This window comes from Pelodiscus sinensis, chromosome 1, assembly GCF_052426305.1.
Source record: "Pelodiscus sinensis isolate ZL-2025 chromosome 1, ASM5242630v1, whole genome shotgun sequence".
Taxonomy (NCBI): Eukaryota; Metazoa; Chordata; order Testudines; family Trionychidae; genus Pelodiscus; species Pelodiscus sinensis.
In genome coordinates this window covers 122,072,772-122,091,930 of record NC_143052.1, presented here as the reverse complement: position 1 = coordinate 122,091,930, position 19,159 = coordinate 122,072,772, and the positions used below count along the sequence as shown (strand labels likewise).

Below are 19,159 nucleotides of genomic sequence, written 5' to 3'. Positions count from 1 at the left end.
CCTGCCCCCTGCCCTCCACTTCTGGAGCAAATGGGCAGCCACCACCAGCTTCCCCAGAGCAGGAGATGGCTTCAGCTGAAGGTAGGGAGGTGGGGTGGGGTAGGGAAGCAGGCGGGTTCAGTGCTCCTTGGCAGTTGGCTCCGCGGACCTGCCTGCCCCCACATTACTGCCTCCTACAGAGGCAGCGGTGGGAAGGGGAGGGAACGGCAGGAGCTGGTGCTGATACAGAGGCAGTGGAGAGAGAGAGCATGTAGTCAAGAAGATTAACTAGGCCTAGCTTATTGGTTAATTAGTCGTCTATATGTTGACATCCCTAGGCCTCACATATACTTGTGATACAAGCATTGTTACTCCAATTTTACAGAGGAGAAGGCTGAAGCAGAGAGGCAAAGTCATTTGACCAAGCGCACATGATACAGAATTTTTCAACCTTCACTCAAAATATCCTTGATTACTTTTTCATCTCTATGAAAAAGGAAATTGTCCTCAACTCATAATGTGAATCATGAACATTAACCTCAGAAAACATTAACCTCAGAACATTAACCTCATACCCTATACACTAACCCAGTATTTCCAAATTTTATTTGGCCACAGAACCCTTTTCATCTTAAAAGAATTTCAAGGAACCCCTAGGGTTGCCAGGGTAACAGTTGTCAAGCAAAAAAACAAAAACAGACCTGCCAGAATTGGTCTAGCAAAAAAATAAAAATAGACTCTGTCTCTTTAACAGGTGAACACTGCACTAACTTATTATTGGGAAAACACTTCACTAACCTATTATATATAGGCTGAGCCTCTGTAGTCCGGCACACTCTAGTGTGGCAACACCCATCATCTGGCATGATTTTAGTTAGTCAAATGTTCACCTATGGGTTTGGCCAAGTTTCCCACAGTCCCATAAATTTTGCTTACAGTCACTAGTTCTGGCTCTCAGTGTTGCATGCTATTATTTAGCTCTAATTGACCCCTAAATGTCTTCCAAGAGCTCAATAGATAGTGGGGGTATAGGTAGTGCTGCTAGACAATACTGACCTCCCGTGGTTTGGTATATTATCTGGTTCGGCACCAGTTAGGCCCCAAGGGTGCTGGACTACAAAGGTTCAACATGTACTGCCAAAAGAAAGCACTGATAAGTGCTACATTAAACAGATCTGTTGGTGAAAACATGAATAATAGGATGAAAATAAAATTGCGAATCATTTAAATAAAGTATTCAAGTAACTGGCTGTTTAGAGGTTAAAAGTGAAACTAGACATGACCTACGTTAGGAAAAAATTTAAGACTATGTATGACTAATTTGTATATTAATCACTGACTGAGTCAACTGCAAAATTAAAGTACTCTTCTGCACTAATTGTGTCATTTAGGTTAGGCTAAATAGAACTTGTTGTTTTAACTTAACTTTATAAAACAATGACAAAACTATGGTGGTTATTTTTGCTGCTTAATTCCCCACCAATGAACAATGGCTGAAAGATGCCGAATTAAAAATAAAATCTTCCTATAACTCACAAGTCCAACGTAAGAATCTACAACATTTCATGCCCCAAGTCTCTGTTGTAAAAACAAGGTGGTAATTGGTCATATCCAAAGGGATACTGAAGAGATCTCTCATCTCCCCCCATTACGCAAAAAAGACTTATTTTCTAGTATAAATTAAAATGATGAAATCTATTTGTCATGTCTGTCTTTTAGTTCAGTCAATTTTTCTTGTATCTCTTGGACTCAATTCATTGATCTTGCTAATTCAGAAGACAAGTAGCTGCAAGTTACAACCTGCAGAGTTAATAGCAATGCTAGCAGCAAGCCACCTTGCTGTGGAAATTCTAGAAGTCTATTACAAACTTTTACCTGATGCCTGATCTACTACCAGAGGTCTCCAACCTTTTTAAGCACAAGATCACTTTTTGAATTTAAGTGCAATCCAAGATCTACCTCAAACCCAAATACCAGTGTCCCGCCTCCTTTGTGCACCTTCTCCAAGGCACCACCCCTGTTCATTCCATCCTCCCTCCCTCTCAGCAGGCTGGGGCAGAGGGTTGGGGTGCAGGCTTTGGTCTTGGATTAAGGGATCTGGAGTGTGAGAGGGGCTCTAAACTGAGCTTGGGGCAGGCAGTTGGGGTGCCGGAGGGAGTTCTAGGTGTAGTCTGTGGGAGGGCATTTGGATGCAGGGGCGCTCGGGGCTAAGACAGGAGCTTGGGGTGCAGGAGAGGTTCATGACTGGAGTGGGAGTTTAGGAAGTGGGCTCCAGCTGGGCGCGTCTTACCTCAGGTGGCCCCTGGGTGGCGGTGCACTGTGGTTAAGGCAGGCTCACCCTGCCCTGGCCCTGCATCATTCCCAAAAGCAGCCAGCAAACTACATCCCAAGTCCTGTTGCGCCCCCTCTCTGCTCTGGTGAGTGAGGATACAAAGTGGGAGAGGAGGGCACCTTGACATCAACACCCCTTTCTCCTTCCCCTGCCCGACACAGAAAGCAGGAGGCTCCTAAGGGAACAGCTCCAAGGCAAAAGGCAGGAGATGAGCATCAGTGGGAGGAGGGGCAGCTGAAGTGCTGGCACTTGATGGCCTCTTGGCCAAACCAGCCAGGATCACCTGTCAGAGGCTCCAAGATCTACCAGTAGATCCTGATGTACTGGTTAGTGACCACTGCACTACAGTCCAAAAGTCAGAATGAACAAGAGTTTTCTATGATTTAAGCCCCTATTACAATCATTTTATAAAAGAACCATGCTTTAACATGAGAACGTGGCCACTGTGTTCTCGTTCACCGACTCCAATTTTACTCCATTCTTTTCACAACTTCTGAAGAGGCTATCTTTAATTTCACTTACATCTTATCTGAAGACACACAGGGACAAACTCATCTCTGATATAGTTCCACTGACTTGACGAGGGCCCTCATTCAATTCAATGGCATTACAAATAGAGGTGTATTCCACTGTTGCCAAATAAAACTGCAGTTCCAGGTTTTCTGGTTTGTCTGTTTTGGTTTTTAACTTTAAAATATACGGATAAGCACAAGTGCAATGTAAGCTTCCAATATACAAAACTAACAGCCAACAGTGAATTTTAAATAATCCTGAGAACACCATTTCCATTCTCCAGATGATTTTCCAAACAGTGTAAAGAGCTGCAATTAGATTACAAAATAAACCCACCATCACCCCGATTTGTTGTTTAATCTCATTCACCCAAATAGAGAGTTCTCTTCTTTCTCCATCAGAGAGAACTCCAGACTTGTGGGTTATTTTTATACACAAACAATTATTCTGGTGCCACTAGATGGGACGGAGCACCACACCCAGAAGGAGTGCGAGCTACAGCCACAATTTAGGTCAGTGCGACGTTTAAGTACTTTATTTGTGAGTGCACACAGGAACAGCACCTGGAAAACAGGATGCAAAAAGTGATGTGGTCTGGAGAGCCCCTCATGTAGGCTGACTACAGGAACACAAGATCTAATGTCCCACAACACAGCTACCCAGAGCATGATTCTCTCCCCAGACTCCTCTCCTGGGCAATGGTTTATGCAAGGCCTTGTTTTTTCTCAAGTAAGCAGTAGTGCTTGTTGTTTTTTTTAAGTTCCCCTCTTGCAAGAAGGAGGATTTGACAGCTTGTGGGAGGAGATACCAGAGAAATGGATTTTGATTGTAAACATATGAGACTAGGCAAGAACAGGTTCCTCTGAGAAATACTGATTGGAGCAAGACAAGGGGAAGCTGTCAGTAGGCAGGGTGAAGGGCCAGTAAGAGCAAGGCATAAATTGAACTGGGGATATTTGCGTGTCTATGCTCCTTTCACTCATGCAACTCAAAGTATTTCAGAAACATTAACACATTTAGCCCCAGAAAACCACGGAGAGGCAGGTAAGTATTATCCCTATTTTAGAAGTGGGAAAACTGAGGCACAAAATAATGTCAAATAACTTCCCCATGACCACATGGAGCAGGGTTAGGCAATAAAACGGTGGTGTTTCTTCACAGTTCGCCCCTGGTGGGCCATCACCACCATATTTACTTGCACCTCCACAGGTACGGATGAGTGCAGCTCCTACTGGCTGTGGATTGCTATTCCTGGAAGCAGCGTTGAAGACCAGGACACCACCTCCCGCAGCTACTTATTGGCTGCGAACAGGCAATCCACGGCCAACAGGAGCTGCACCCACCTGTACCTGTGGAGGCGCAGATCAGTATAGAGCCAGCAGTCCACTGCGGCTAACCTTGGGTAACCAGATCCAGCCGACAGCCTGGTATTTGCCCATTCATGACATGTCATGTGAGACCCTGAGCATATTCTGCAATGTGCTGGTCTTGCAAGCACACAGTACCCTGCAGAAGCTGGCCGATAGCAAATCACTAGAAGCAACAGGGGTAGACCTCAAAGTACCTGCCCCGCTTTCCTATTCCAAAGGACTAGACCATGCTCCCCATACTTGCATCTGCCAGGCTGGGGAAGGTCTCTGGAGAGGTGCTGACAGGCACCTGAAATGTGTGTTAGCTACTTAGGCTAAACAAACTTCTCCGTCTTGTGACACTGAGTACATTACCCAGACCTGAAAAAGAGCTCAGTTTCAGAGTGAAAGCTTGTTCCTCTCACCCGCAGAAGTTGGTTGAATGAAAAAAAATATTACCTCACCCACCTTGTCGCACTAATATCCTGGGACCCATACAGCTACATCACCACATGCATACATTTAAAGCTGGCAGATAAACAGCACTAGTTTTATTTATGTTGGTAGTTTACGGCTATCATTTCCTCAGTGTGATGCCAGAAGGCAAACTCTTCCCCACATAGCTGCTAGAAACATTTTGATCTGCCTTTCTTACACCAATTGCAACATTTTATCTCAGCAGTAAGTAAAGATACTGCCACTAGCATTAAATACCCCAATTTCAGTGACAATTATAGAGCATTGTCCTCAGAGAATAAACGTCATTAGCTTTCAATCCATCTACTTCTCCAAAGAGGTCAGTGTCTTGCAACAACAGATTTTTGTTTTTCTCTCTAGAAGAATACTAACGATGCACTATGAATGCAACCCAAAAAGTGCCACAATTTCATTTTCCTGTCTGGAGGAGAAGTAAGCTCTGCTTAGAGCATGAAGAATCAAGCCTACCCCTTCCAAAATAGGTTTTCAAAGACTGTGGTATCAAACTAAAATGAATGAAAGCCCTGACTATATTCCTTTTGAACAAAATGCACCATTTTTCAAAAAAAGAATCAGGAAGAATGGGTGGCTCAGGGCATTGCTGAAGGGATACTGAACCTTGTCAGCGCTAGGTCACCAATTCAAATCCAGCCCAATGATGTAATGATTGAAATGTACAGCCAATGGATTTTTGGCTGACCTTTAAAATAAGTGAAGTTTATTTCTCGGTACACTTCTCGGTGGACACATGTCCGCCACACCTCCAGAAAGCATACCGCCCCCACACTGGCAGGCACGCCAGAAAAGCAACAGGCTGAATGTGCATGGATACTGAACTGCTTTATTACCACTGCAGGTGCCCCAGGTCTAGGCAATGTGGGGAATTTTGCATGGCTGCCACCTATACTGTACCTAGCGATTGTCACATAGATGTCACCCTGGCAACCTTCATGATGAAGCTCATTATTAGTATTAGAACAGCACCCTGCACCCCTTGTGCTAGGCACTGTACAATCATAACAGAAAGCCTGTAAGCTGTTGGGGCAGGGCCTATCTAAGGGTAAAACTACAGACAACAGATTGACAAAACAGACAGGGGGACCAGGAGTAAACAATGAGACAAAACTGGACATAAAAGTAAAAAAAGATGAGCTACTGGTATGTAACATCCTCAGTCTTTCCATGGTGAACCATCAGTGTGCTCCAGCAGAATCCAAAATAGAACAGTGCAACTATTCAACAACAAAAGAAGCACATTTACTTTTGTTCCTTTCAAAGAGTCTAGTTCAATTAATTCTTTTGTTTCATCTGCCAAGTTTTCAAAGTGGTGGAAACGCAAGCTGTTCAAACCAAGACACAGTAGCTAATTAGAAAATCATCCACTGGTACCTACGCCGTCTTTCACAGCTATTAAAAATAAAAACAAGCCAACCCACATAAGCAGTGTGTAGTATCTTCACGTAAAAGCCACCACGAATAACTATACCTCTCAGCCACAGGGGAAAGTTATTACATGACGACTCCTAAATGAAGATGGACAGTATTTATTATTAGAAGATCAGGAATCCAAAGCCAGACAAGTAAAATAGAATGTTATTGTTAGTTTGGTACAAATTTTGACCATTGGGACAGTTCAGATTTCACTAATTATGTTTCTACTGTTTAAATTGAATTAGTTTAACTAAAAAAAAAAAACTTACTGAGACTTTTAGCCCTTAGAGGGGTAGCCGTGTTAGTCTGTAACTTAAAAAACGAGGAGTAGCGCACTCTCTCTCCCCCTCTCCACACACACACCGAAAATCATGAGCTTTGGGTTTTTTCCTATGAGAGCTTATGATACTGTATATGGGTATGTCTGCACTACCCTCCTAGTTCGAACTAGGAGGGTAATGTATGCATACCGCACTTGCTAATGAAGCCCGGGATTTGAATTTCCCGGGCTTCATTAGCATAAGCGGGGAGCCGCCATTTTTAAATCCCCGCTGCTTCGAACCCCGTGTAGCGCGGCTACACGGGGCTCGAACTAGGTAGTTCGGACTAGGGTGCCTATTCCGAACTACCGGTACTCCTCGTTTCACGAGGAGTAACGGTAGTTCGGAATAGGACCCTAGTCCGAACTACCTAGTTCGAGCCCCGTGTAGCCGCGCTACACGGGGTTCGAAGCAGCGGGGATTTAAAAATGGCGGCTCCCCGCTTATGCTAATGAAGCCCGGGAAATTCAAATCCCGGGCTTCATTAGCAAGTGCGGTATGCATACATTATCCCGCTAGTTCGAACTAGCGGGGTAGTGTAGACATACCCTATATTATTTGTTAGAGCCACAGGACTACTTGTTGCTATTAAGGGTTAGATTTTGACAGATGCTTGATGGAAGAACACAGGGAACTTCCTTAATCACTTATATAAGGACCAGTGACAGTCATAACCCATTCACTGAGGAATTACTCTCTTCACAGCCCTTAGGATGCGTGTCACTCCCATGTGCTAAGTACGCCACATGCAAAGGCATGAAGGAAGCAGGTTGCACCATCCTAAGAAACATCCAATTAGCACATCTCCCACCCTCAAGCAACAAGAATTACAATCCAGCCCTTAAAATACTATAGTGCAATTTATTGTGGTAGACAGCCCTTCAGAGACGGAAATAGCCTAATGCTTTAGTGACAATAACAAATCCAAGAGAAGAGGAATGTGTTTTGAGGGCAGAACTTCCATTTATGCAGAAGGATCCCAAAGATCTTTACAAGTTTATATTAAGAAGTTATTCAAGATTCACTTAATCTGGTGCTGAAATGCAGCCACTGCCAGCACCACACTTGTGACCCTGTGGAACCGTTATGGGCAGCAAATGAAAATGACAGCAGCCAACTGCAACTAATAGGGAAATTTTAGGTAAGCAGAATGCACACAAGTTATTTCAAAAACAATGGAGCAGACCTGCAGCATCTTAGAGACTAATCAAAATATATAGTATCGTGAGCAAAACCTCACAACAGTGAGGTTCACAGTGTGTTTTTGACAATCGCCATTAAAACTCTGAAGGCCACAAGCTCTCAGTGTAATTTCACGTCTCCTCCAAAAGACACCACACTCCCTGTGATGATGCCTTTCATATTATTTATGGAAATACACTTATGAATATGCATTGATGGAAGATACTTTATGCAAAACACTCCTTATAAAGGCAGCAGTTCCCAACCTTTTCCAGATGGGGACCTATTCTGACAATTCAGGAAGACTTGGTGACCAAAGGCAATTCAAAAACAGGGGGAAGAGGAAGGGCAGAGCCACCTGGGGAAGACACTTGGCAACCCTTTTGAAATGTAATGACGACCCATATTTAGAAGGTATCATTTAAATAGTTACCATTTGCTCAAGATGTATATTCTATTTGTGTGCATCTATCATTCCTGTATTTGAAGTTAAAAATAAGAAGTACAAAACCTGCTCTACTAATCTAGACATGCTATGTGAGGGCCATTAAGGGTACTCCAGAAACTTTAGGGCTCATGGATAGGGACAGTGACCTGTAAATTGACTTGTTTTCCTATGAACCAGCCAATAGGGGCTCAAGACATGGGTTTAGGTCACCTAATGATGGAACCCATCTTGGACATAGTATTTTTCCACTGAACGAGTGAAAAAGTGTAAACCGAATACAATGGATTCTCACTGAGGGCAAAATCTATATACAAAAGGCTGGAAGCCAAACAACAGGGACTGCTGCCAGATGCCACAACACTGGAGCTTATCACCCAAGATGACTGCTGAAAACACCTAAAACTGAACAGGGGGAAGGTTGAGCCCAGGATGGGAGGCTTTCTAGTCTGGGGTGGGAAGGATAATGGTTAGAACTACTGTTAGGGTAACAACATTTATTAGTATATCAGGCTTAGCTAACATGTTTTGTTTTATTTTGTTTATCTTGCTCTGTTTCAGTTTTATACAGAGCCAGATGGATTTATCTGAGATTCTGGTCCCACCAGGCTGTGCACCTGGATGCCATAGCAAGTCCCTTTGACTGAGCCTTTCCAGAGTTGAGCAGATCTCAGTGTGTTACTCTGCCGTGGGCTGTGACTTCCTCTCTGGGCCAGTCTGGAGGGGGCCAGATGGCCTGGCTCAGCAGGACAGAGATGTAGGGAGCCCCCCCCAAAAGGCAAGTAGATGGGCCCAGTCGTATTTTAAGCACATCCAGTGACAGCCTCAAAGGAGTCTCTGTCACCAAACCTGTCACACTGCCCCCGTTTCCAGCTGGGAGGAAAGTTGTGTTTACAAGTCCTAAAAGATGCAGTGGTTCCAAGGTGCCGATTTAAAGAAGGAAGGTGACTCAATAGCCTTGAAGAAGGGAAGAGACTGTCAGACTGGTCAGCACAAAGGAGCAAGCCACAATCTTAAGTGCGGGAGCTAAAAGCGGAGGGCGTGCTGCAGCACCCCCAGCTTCCCACAGGCCTCCACACCCGGCCTTGCGCTAGGGGTCCTGCTGCCAGCACTGAATGCAGGCTCCAGTCATGGCCCTGCATATGGACTGCCAGCTTGGGGTCCAGGATGCCAGCCCCGCTCCTGGGATCCTGGCTGCCAGCCACAGGCTCAGCCCCCACCTTATCTGGGTCCCCACTCTTAGAGAGAGAGCCCTGCATCCAGCCCCAGCTCGGAGGGGAGGGAAGGGGGAGGCTGGCTTTTAGCACCCCCACTATTACAAAAGTTCCAGTGTCAATGTCCACAAGCACCGTTACTTGCAGGAAGGAGAAAACAGAAGAATAGGGAAAGCACAGAGAAGAATAGTGTAAGGCCCTCCAGAGCTCGCAAATGGAGTCAGCAATTTTGAACTGACTACTGCAAAGTTAGCTTCATTACTAGCAGCTCTTCTCCTTCTAGTGGAGAAAGATAAATCCTTTTTTTTCCATTAAAAATACTAGGGGGCTGTGCTCCCTGCGCTTGCCGACCCCCCTCTTGCGGATGGCAGGCAACCCCGGGTCTCCCCTGCCCAGCCGCCAGGCATCTCTTCTCCCGCTGCCACCCCGTCCCCATTCTCCCCCTTCCCATCACTCCAGCCCAGGCCCCTTCTTTTGCCCTGCTCCCCCTTCCCCCGTGATCCAGAGTCCCTTCCTCCCAGCCGCCGCCAGCCCCCCACCCCTCCCCAGCACACCAGGCCTGGCTCTAACCCTGGCAGCTGAGATGGTGTAGAGGTATCTGCCCACCCTGCATGGGGCACAGTGAGGTGCAGGGAGTGCTGTGTGCACTCCACACTCCAGGGCACTGCAGCCTGCTGACGTGGGGAAAGCAGCGGTACGGGAGGGCGCTGTCCTGGCCTCTCCCCTGTGTGGTCCTGCCTGCACTGCTCACCGCCCCATCCCTGCTCAGAGCCCAGGGCTGCCCTCCCACCCGCAGGGAGCCAAAGGAAAGTTGCAGACAGGTCAGTGCGGCGGTTCCCCCAGGCTGCTTGGGGTTTCTTTGGCAGTTGCTGTAAGTGCAGCCGTTGGGGAGGGGGTGAGTCACCATGGGTGCAGTCGGGCACTGCCCTCCGGCTCCCCAAGAGCCTGGTGGCGGGGGAGCCCCCCAAGAGCCCACTGCTGGCGCATAAGCTCAGCTGGGACCCCGCTCCTAGCGCCTGTCCCCAGATTGCTGTTCCAAGCACCGTACCCTTCCCCCCGTCTGTCATGGCTGAGATGTGGGGTCTGCAGGCTGCTGTGCAGTGTTTCTTGGCATTGAAAGCCCTGTGGGGTGGGAGTGGAGGAAGGTGAGCAGGGGCTCAGTTTGAAACAGCAATTCTAAGTGGTGAGGGGAAGCAGCGATGAGAGGGAGGAAGGAGGCGGGACGCAGAGTGACGTGATGATGTCACTGTCATCCTGCAGGAAAAACTTTTTTTAATGTACAGAGAGTGTCACCAACTGGCAGTTCCACAATTTTTTCCCCCAGGGTCACTTCTCCAAGTCAGCTGGGGATCTGCAAGCTGCTAAGCCACCTTCTGCTGCAGCATGAAATCAGTGAGATTTAAAACTTACCATAGCCTAGAGACTACCCTGCTCACTGCACAAAAGCAATCCTCGTGCCTACTGAAGCTATACAGTTTGTTATAATGTATTTTCCCCCTCTCTGCCTGCAGCACAATTTCTCATTCAAAGGGTTTTTGTAGAGCTCCTTTATTTGAGAAAAATGTGCCAGCAAGGAATAGAGGGTTTCCGCCGCCCCCGCCCTCACAATATAATTATGCCAAAGAAATGCTTAGGAACAAACTATTTTGTTAGTAGCCTGGTTCATGGCTCAACTTCAGGGAATAGGTTTCCAGTGTAGATTTTTTTTTTGTTGGTAAGTGTACCCATATACAGTGGGTCATTATAAAAGAATGTCACATAAAACTTCCCGTTTTATGAAGCAGGACTTGTGGAAAAATAGATTCAACCATTTAAGACTTACGCCCTTGACTTTATTTCCAGCAATTCCCTGAAAAAAATCCTGCTGAATTCAAAGGCTTGTCTAACCTAAAGGTCACATTGGTATAAATTTATGTTGCTCAATAGGGGGACTAAGCCACCTCTGTAGAGGGATACATGTTGCATGGCCCTACACGCAGGTGTGAACAGCAGTATGTTGGCAGGAGAGCTCCCACCAAATTAGCTACTGCTAATGGAGGTGGTTTTATTCTACCAACACAAGGGCTCTCTCCGGCCAGCATGGAGCATCTTCACCAGATGCACCACAGAGGTGCATCTGCAAGCCATGCAGGGTGCATTAACCTAAAAGCATGGCCAGGGCAAAGCAAGAACATTCTGGAGTTGAATTCTGCACTCATACATCAAGGATAACTCTGCTGAGGTAAATGGAGTTACAGCTGTGCAAAACCAGCATAAGAAAAACAAACAAAGTCTGTCTAAAGATGCTCTGATAGGTCAATAGTCCAACAACTATGCAGGATGGTCTCCTTTTCCATCCACGCAAACTTTTCAGAGACACAGTGATACTAACTGGTACTTAAGTTGCAGGGTGGTTTTGTGTACTGCATTTGGATTGGGGAACCATGAACACTTCTAACTCATTCGCCCACTCTTCATTTTGTTTTATGGCACCCAGGTAAGGATATTTGAAGTCATTTGAGAGCCGATAGTTACCTGAAGCAGGACTCTCAGCCAAGAGAAGTAACTGTGGTAAATACGGTGGTTACTGGGAAATGCTGAGTTTCAGAGGGACACTTAAGAGCATCTGTACACACAAGATACTGAATCTACATGACGGCCAGGCACAGATGCTCCTAAGGGCAGGCACAGTGTTAAAGGACTCTGTATCCTCCTTTGAAAAATATTGTGCAAACAAAGTGCTACATCAGTGCTAATTATTATTTCTTACGAAGGCTGGGCCTAACTCACAAAAGCTATACTGTATGGCTGTGTCTACACTGACATCCCTTTCCGGAAAAGGGATGCTAATGTAGCACTTTGGAATAGGCAAATCCGCGGGAGATTTAAATATCCCCCGCGGCATTTGCATTAACATGGCTGCCGCTTTTTTCCGGCTTGGGGAAAAGCCGGAGAAAAGCGGTAGTCTAGACGTGATTCTCCGGAGAAAAGCGGCAGTCTAGACGTGATTCTCCGGAAAATAAAGCCTTTTCCGGAGGATCTCTTATTCCTACTTTCAAGGAAGGAATAAGAAATCCTCCGGAAAAGGCTTTATTTTCCGGAGAATCACATCTAGACTGGCGCTTTTCTCCGGCTTTTCCCCAAGCCGGAAAAAGCGGCAGCCATGTTACTGCAAATGCCGCGGGGGATATTTAAATCCCCCGCGGATTTGTCTATTCCAACGTGCTACATTAGCATCCCTTTTCCGGAAGGGATGCCAGTGTAGACGTAGCCCATATGAATCTGAACTTCCCTGTGGCTCAAAACTAAAAGTTTCAGTCTTGGCCCAATGATTTCCTACCAGATACACAGGCATGAAACTTGCATCTCTCCATGTCAGCACATGCACATAATTACATATATACCTAACAGCTTTACCTGTTTAAAGTCATTTGTTCCCCCAAAAGGAATCAGGAAGTGAATAACTGTAGACCCCAGGAAGCACAGCAAATTTACATAAGGAGGTTTGCAAAGTGCAAAATTCTACCCAAGCACCTAACAGGCGAAGAAAGATTCTTCTTCAATACAAGCTTATGTGTCTGTCCATTCCCAACAAGAGCTATCCTATTCAGCAATGGACTCTTATCACCACGGAGGTGCAAGGAAATCTGATTGTTCTATAGTAATGGCTAGTGAGTTCATTCAATATCCAAAAGCTAAATTTTTTCCAGATATTAAATCATAGCTTGTGGGCTATTTAAAGATGTCTGCAAATTCTAAGCTACAAAGGTACTTCTACTAAATCCCTTTTTGATACAGGTCAAAGCTTCTGTGCTGAGATGGGTAAAATCAGCTTTGTGAAGAATCAACTAAAATCAATCCCACATGCAAAGACCAGAAACACTTCTGAAGATCGAATGTGGTAAAATCAATCTTCAGAATATCTTGAAAGGGTTCACCGTCTGTTAACATAAGAACAGCCATACTGGGTCAGACAAAAGGTCCATCTAGCCCTGTGTCCTGTTTGCCAACAGATGCCCCAGAGACAGGAAACAACAGGTAATCATCACATGATCCCTCCCCTGTCATCCATTTCCAGACAAACAGAGGCTAGGGACACCATTCCTGCCCAGAGTGTGACCTTTGGTTTTCACTCTCTTCTGTTCCTAGTCATAATATCATGATAGCTTGTACACATCTAGCTGGAACAAAGTATTGGGTCAGACTTGCAGCAAATTGGGGATTGTGGCATGCACTTTTCCATTGACCAAGCGCATGTTTTGAAGCCAGCTAAACAGCAAAAGAAAGCCTGTGTTGATGTGTGACACAGGAAAGATCTGGAAAGTCTCAAACTAGCTCAGCAATGGATTCTGAGAGCATTCATCAATAACCATGTGTTTTCCCCTTTCAAACAAAATGGGGCCAATTCTGAGCACACTCACACAAGCTTTACAATAGGGCAACTCCACTGAATAAATTCTGAATTCATACAGGTTTAAGTCAAATCTTAGTCCTGTAGGGTCCCATTCGGTCTGCAATGTGGCATGCAACAAGTGCAGAGAAGGTGCTAGTTGAAAGATTTCTCCCCCAATCTGAAGTTTTTCAAAATCCTCCAATGGGTCAGATCTAGACTTTCTATGGTGGGGGTTGAGAGTTCCAGCACATGAGGTCCAGGCAGCTGCATGCACATTCCTACTGTTCCAGTTCACTTACCCACCAGGGATGTTATACTCCCTAGAGGAACCATTAGTACTAGGGACCTGGGAAAGGGCAGAAGGTGGCTGTACAATGATAGGTAACAAACACCCGCTTTAGAGCCATGTACAAGAAAGCCAGAATTTGGTCCATATGAGAAACTGAGGAAGAGAGTGTCTGCCACATTTTGCTCCATTCGTGACACTCAAATGGCATAAAAGAGGCAGAGACTAGCTACATCCCCCTGACCTGACAGGAAGGTGGCAAAGACTAGCCACCTTCCCGGTAACTTCTTATGCAAATAGCTGCCAAAGTCAGGAAGCAGGTATGGCTGGGTACACCTCAGCTGGCAAATGATCTCTTGGGGACTACTGAGCCATCTGATGCAGGTTAGAGGATTCTGGACACAATCAGGGAGCTATAACCTGCTCCTTGTCAACCCCTCTCTCTGCTTTGAGCAGAGATTATCTGGACTCATATCTGCACAATCAAAAATTAAAGTTCCATACAATAGTATAACTACAAGAGCTGGGGACTGCAGTTCTGGCAAAGTGCAGCACTTCTTGGAAAACAGAGTCAGGCAAAATGCAAAAGAACTGACATACAAAAGGCCTGAGATCAGTACCATTTGTCTCACAAATACTCTCCAATAGCCATTTGATTACATCACACTATTTTCCTATCTACTAAAAGGTCAAACTGTATTTTTTTTATTTTATGATTTCCCTCTAATGAAACATTTTTCTGATGCCAAGAAAAAGTATAATGAGACTTATTTGTCCTGTAAGATACTGTGGCAGCAAAAAGAAATCATTGTTTTCATAATCACTTGAAAAAAAGTGAATAAGGAGCCAAAATTATTAGCACAGGGAACAGAAAACAAACACGAAAAGGGCCATTGAAGGAATATATTCCAGGAGCTTTTTCAAATAATTTAGGAAAATACCATGGACTGCAGATATACTTCCCATGAGCTATAACATCAGGTAGATTTTTTTAAGTCATTGAATCTGAATGGCCTATTACACCCAGAGGACATAAACTCTGTAGCAAAACAGAGTACTGCACTTTGAAATGTTGCATTTGAATATACAGACACACACACCTGGATTTGAGTGATTGTCCTTTTTTATGGAGCAGGAGTAGTTAACTGCTGATAATCTGCAAAGCAATTAAAAAAAAAGGCAGATGATCAAACTTCTCAATGTAAGCATGATTGTGAAACAGTGACTCTGAGTTTCTAAAAGAAGCGGATGATGGGACTCCCCACTCCTCTCCCAAAGCCAGAGAGGGAACCCAGAAGTCCTGATGACTCCCTCTAACTCACCAGATCCCACTCTTTCAACCAAGGATCGAACCTGGGAGGCCTGACTACCAACCCCATGCTCTAACTACTAGACATCACTTCCCACTCAGAGCTAGGGACAGATGCAGCTCACACCAAAATAGACTAGCATTCAAGATGGGCCAGAGAAGGGGAGGGGGAGAGAAAAGAGCATTTATACAGGCACAAAATAAAAAAGGAAACAGAAAGAATAGTAGAATTCTACTCAATCTCACACAGTAGCATTATTGAAAGACTTAACCAAATTACGTTCTAGAATATTCCAGCTACAAAAAAGTTAATGAATGATGCAAGGCGTTATAACATATAATGCAGTCTATAATATAAACTACCCAGAGATTACTTAGTGAATTACTGAAATGCAACCATTTCAAGATTGAGACGGAGGAACTGTTTAACGTTGTACAGCAAACCACTATGATAAGATAAGAGAATGATAAAAAAATGTTAAATTGCTGTAGATTTAGCTCAACAGACTAATGAACTGAGGGCTTGGCATCACTGCCAAATTGTAACTTGAATATTGCCCCTCAGGCCTAGTCTACACTATCTCCTTTCCCTACCCCATATAACCTACGCAAATAGCATAGCTGAATTCGACATATTTACTGTGGTGTCTTCCACACAGGAAGGTTGCCTGGGCTGCTCTCCTGCTGACTCCGGCTACTCTTCTCATTCTGGTGGAGTACCGGAGCCGATGGGAGAGCATTGTGAGGTCGATTTATTGGGTCTAAATGGACATGATAGATTGACCACTGGTGGTGCGGTAGTGTAGTGGAAGACAAGCACTAACTTAACCTCCATCCACACACAAAAACCCTGAACTCAAGAGCCACAGTATTTTTACTCAAGGTGGTCAGCTCATCAGAGACATAGGCTCAAAATAATGCTCAAATAAATCAACTTGCCCTATGCTAAACAAAGACATTCTGCAGCACAGACACAAGCTACTGCCACACTTGAGTAGTGCTAGTTTTCTAAAGGCTCTTTACAATCCATCACCCTCCCATGCCCACAAAGGATAAATTCTCCTACAACATCCCGTGAAAGAATGCATAGAGCAGCACATCTTACTGCAGCTCTAATCATCATAGCATGTGGTCCCAACAGCCTTAGCACTACACATGAGGGTTGGGCCTGTGTGGACACAGAGATTCAAGAGTGATACTGGACCTCTCTCAGGAGAGGTAGGCTAATTCAAAAGGTGTAACAAGTGTAAAAAAACAAACACTCAAATTAACTCTGCAGTGAAGACACACGCTAGCCAGAATTTAGCCAGGAATCCAAGGTAACAACTTTACTCTTGTTAAAAGCAATGTGGAATTTTTAATGATAAGTGGCTAGGACCTCAGTTTTCACCCATCTGAAAGACAGCAGGCTATCAAACCTGGCAAGCATTAGCTCATTTTTTCCCCATGATTACCTTGTCTGACAGCCCATTTTTCATAAACATTCACATGTTGTTGGGTGAGGCCATGGAAATACACTGTTTAAATTTATTTTTTACAGAAATATATATATTAGGGCTATCAGTTAAAACGACTGAGTTAATTTTAATTAATTTGTTTTGAGTTAATTGCAGTTAATTATTAATTCCAGTTTTAATCACTCTGTTAAACAATAATGGAATACCAAATGAACTTTTTATAAATAATGCTGGATGTTCTTTTACACTTTCAAATATATTGATTTTAGTTAACACTCAGAATACAAAGTGTACAGTGCTCACCAGATATTATTTTTATTACAAGTATTTGCACAGTAAAAATACAAAAGAAACAGTATTTTTCAATTCACCTCCTACAAGTTCTGCAATGAAATTCTCTTTAATATGAAAGTGCATTTTACAAATATAGAATGTATTTGTAGAACCAAACTTCAAAACCAAAACCAAATGTAAAACCTTAGAGCCTACAAGTCCACCAAGTCCTACTATTTCTTCAGACAAATGCTAAGACAAACCAGTGCTTTTTTTGTGATGATTCACCCCAGGACAGCATACCGGCACCTATTTTCCCTGCATAACTTAAATGAATTGAATTCCCCTTGGGCATACTGGCACCTCTTTTCCTGGGGCGGCTGGGCTCCTGACAGAAAGGGGGCTCTTAAAGGGCATTTCGTCCCCCAGGGCTTCCTCCTCCCCCTCCCAACAACTTTCCCCTGGAGTACCGGCACCTTTTTCCTTACAAAAAAAAGCACTGTAAATGACCAAATGACAGACAGCAAAAAAACAAGCAAAAAGGAACAGCACTTTTATTTCTCTTTTTTCTTAAAAAGAGATACATGGAATCAGCTGTAGGACAGAAGAGTTTGAAGGAAACACGAGGGAATCAGTCTCTGTGTATATGGCTGCAAAATGCATTATATCAGTAAGTAGTTCTCTTCATTGAGAGCCAGATTAGACTTACAAACAAACATAGAATCTTCTTATGTTGTGACCCAGTCTGCAGTACATTTGATATGGTGTTTAATTTTGGTGAAAAGAACTGATACCAATTTAACAAAAACCAAATCCTGATTCAGATAAGAACATGCGTGTCAAGTTTAAGCCTGGGGCCAAACACATTTTTGTGTTCAGTGCTCACCCTGTATCCAACTAAATGTTAAGTTAAATAACATCATAGACTCAGTTCAAGACCTGCTTATAAACCCTCTCTCCAGCTTTTGTAGGTATGGGATTTATCATAACATGGAGATTCCTTCAATGGGAAGAGGAGAAGGCCCATTGGGGGGAGTAGGGAGAGCGAATAATCAAGTGAGCACAACTCAAGTTAACACAGGTTCCGATCAGGAATACCTAAAATGCTAAGAATGAGTGCTACAGGCACCAAGCCAATGGCGGAAGGTCTCCTTGGAAAGGCATAACTAAAATGAGTATGTTTTCCTTTCTCTTTCAGGCAGCTCATCTCCTCTGGCTTGATAAGCCAGAGGCATTTATTATCTTGGGCTCTTGACTCGCACTAGATTCATTCATAGGCAAGAGCAGCATGCAGTAAATTGACAAACATTAATAGAAATGGGGACATGGAATTAATCTTACCAGAGGGAGCATTCTGTGTAAATGCTGCACGTTATAGATTGATGTTGGGGGACAGGGGCCTGCTCTTCTTCCCAAGTTCCGTGTTACGTAGATGGCAGTATAAATGTACCCAGTGCTCTGAGTAAAAGTTAACAGACCTGCCCGAACCACTTATTATCATAAGTCCCAAACCTGAAAGTTGATTCTAGTGGGAATCCACCTGAACTAAATAAACTCAAGGTCTAAATGAAGATGCGACCTGGGTGACAACAATGAGATGATGTGGTAGCTTGGATTAATAATTCACATATGCCGAGCTATGGCTTTTATAAAGAGTTAACAACATTAGACTTAAAAAGCCTAAATGTGTTTCAGCTGAAGAAATGGGCTACAAGCACCACAGTGCCCAGTTATACAATTTCTGGTGATGATTTAGTACAAGCTCAGAGGGGAACGTGTGTGTGGTGACTGGCTACCACCATTCCCTGTGGCACCAAGATGGGAAAACTCCTATGAATACCTCCTGATTGGCCAGGCCTAACCCTGCCCACTTCGAGACCCCTGATGAGATCCCAGGTCGCAGTGCTGGCTGTCCCTACTTGGTCCTCGTCCTGGTTTATATTTTTATACTAACTCCAGCATGAATTCGATTGGCCATAAGGTGAGTCTTCACCACTTGAAGGGTTCTGCTCTGCCGAGCTGATTCCACCAGACCCTCTTCCCTTCCCCTAATGCTAGGAGCGGGGGAGGAGAGGAAGGCATCTGGCATAGGAACCGGCTCCACCAACCTTACACCAGCCAAGAGTTCCCCTCCCTCTACCAGAAGAATTCTCAGCTGGCCCCTTATGGCTCACCCTGAGCACCACCACGGGAACAGAACCATGTCCATCTTCTCTAAGA

General features: G+C 44.5%; 1 protein-coding gene across 19 annotated transcripts in view; it reads right to left on the bottom strand.

Annotated features, from left to right (window-relative positions):
- PPFIBP1 (PPFIB scaffold protein 1) overlaps nt 1-19,159 on the bottom strand; it is a 163,218-nt gene that overhangs the window by 122,815 nt on the left and 21,244 nt on the right. For 2 of the 19 annotated variants that reach the window (XM_075899110.2, XM_075899065.2), the window contains exon 2: nt 15,001-15,056. The exons of the other annotated variants lie outside the window; for them this stretch is intronic. The gene's annotated coding sequence lies outside the window, so the exon portion shown is untranslated. The remainder of the gene's footprint in view (nt 1-15,000; nt 15,057-19,159) is intronic. 19 annotated transcript variants of the gene reach the window in all.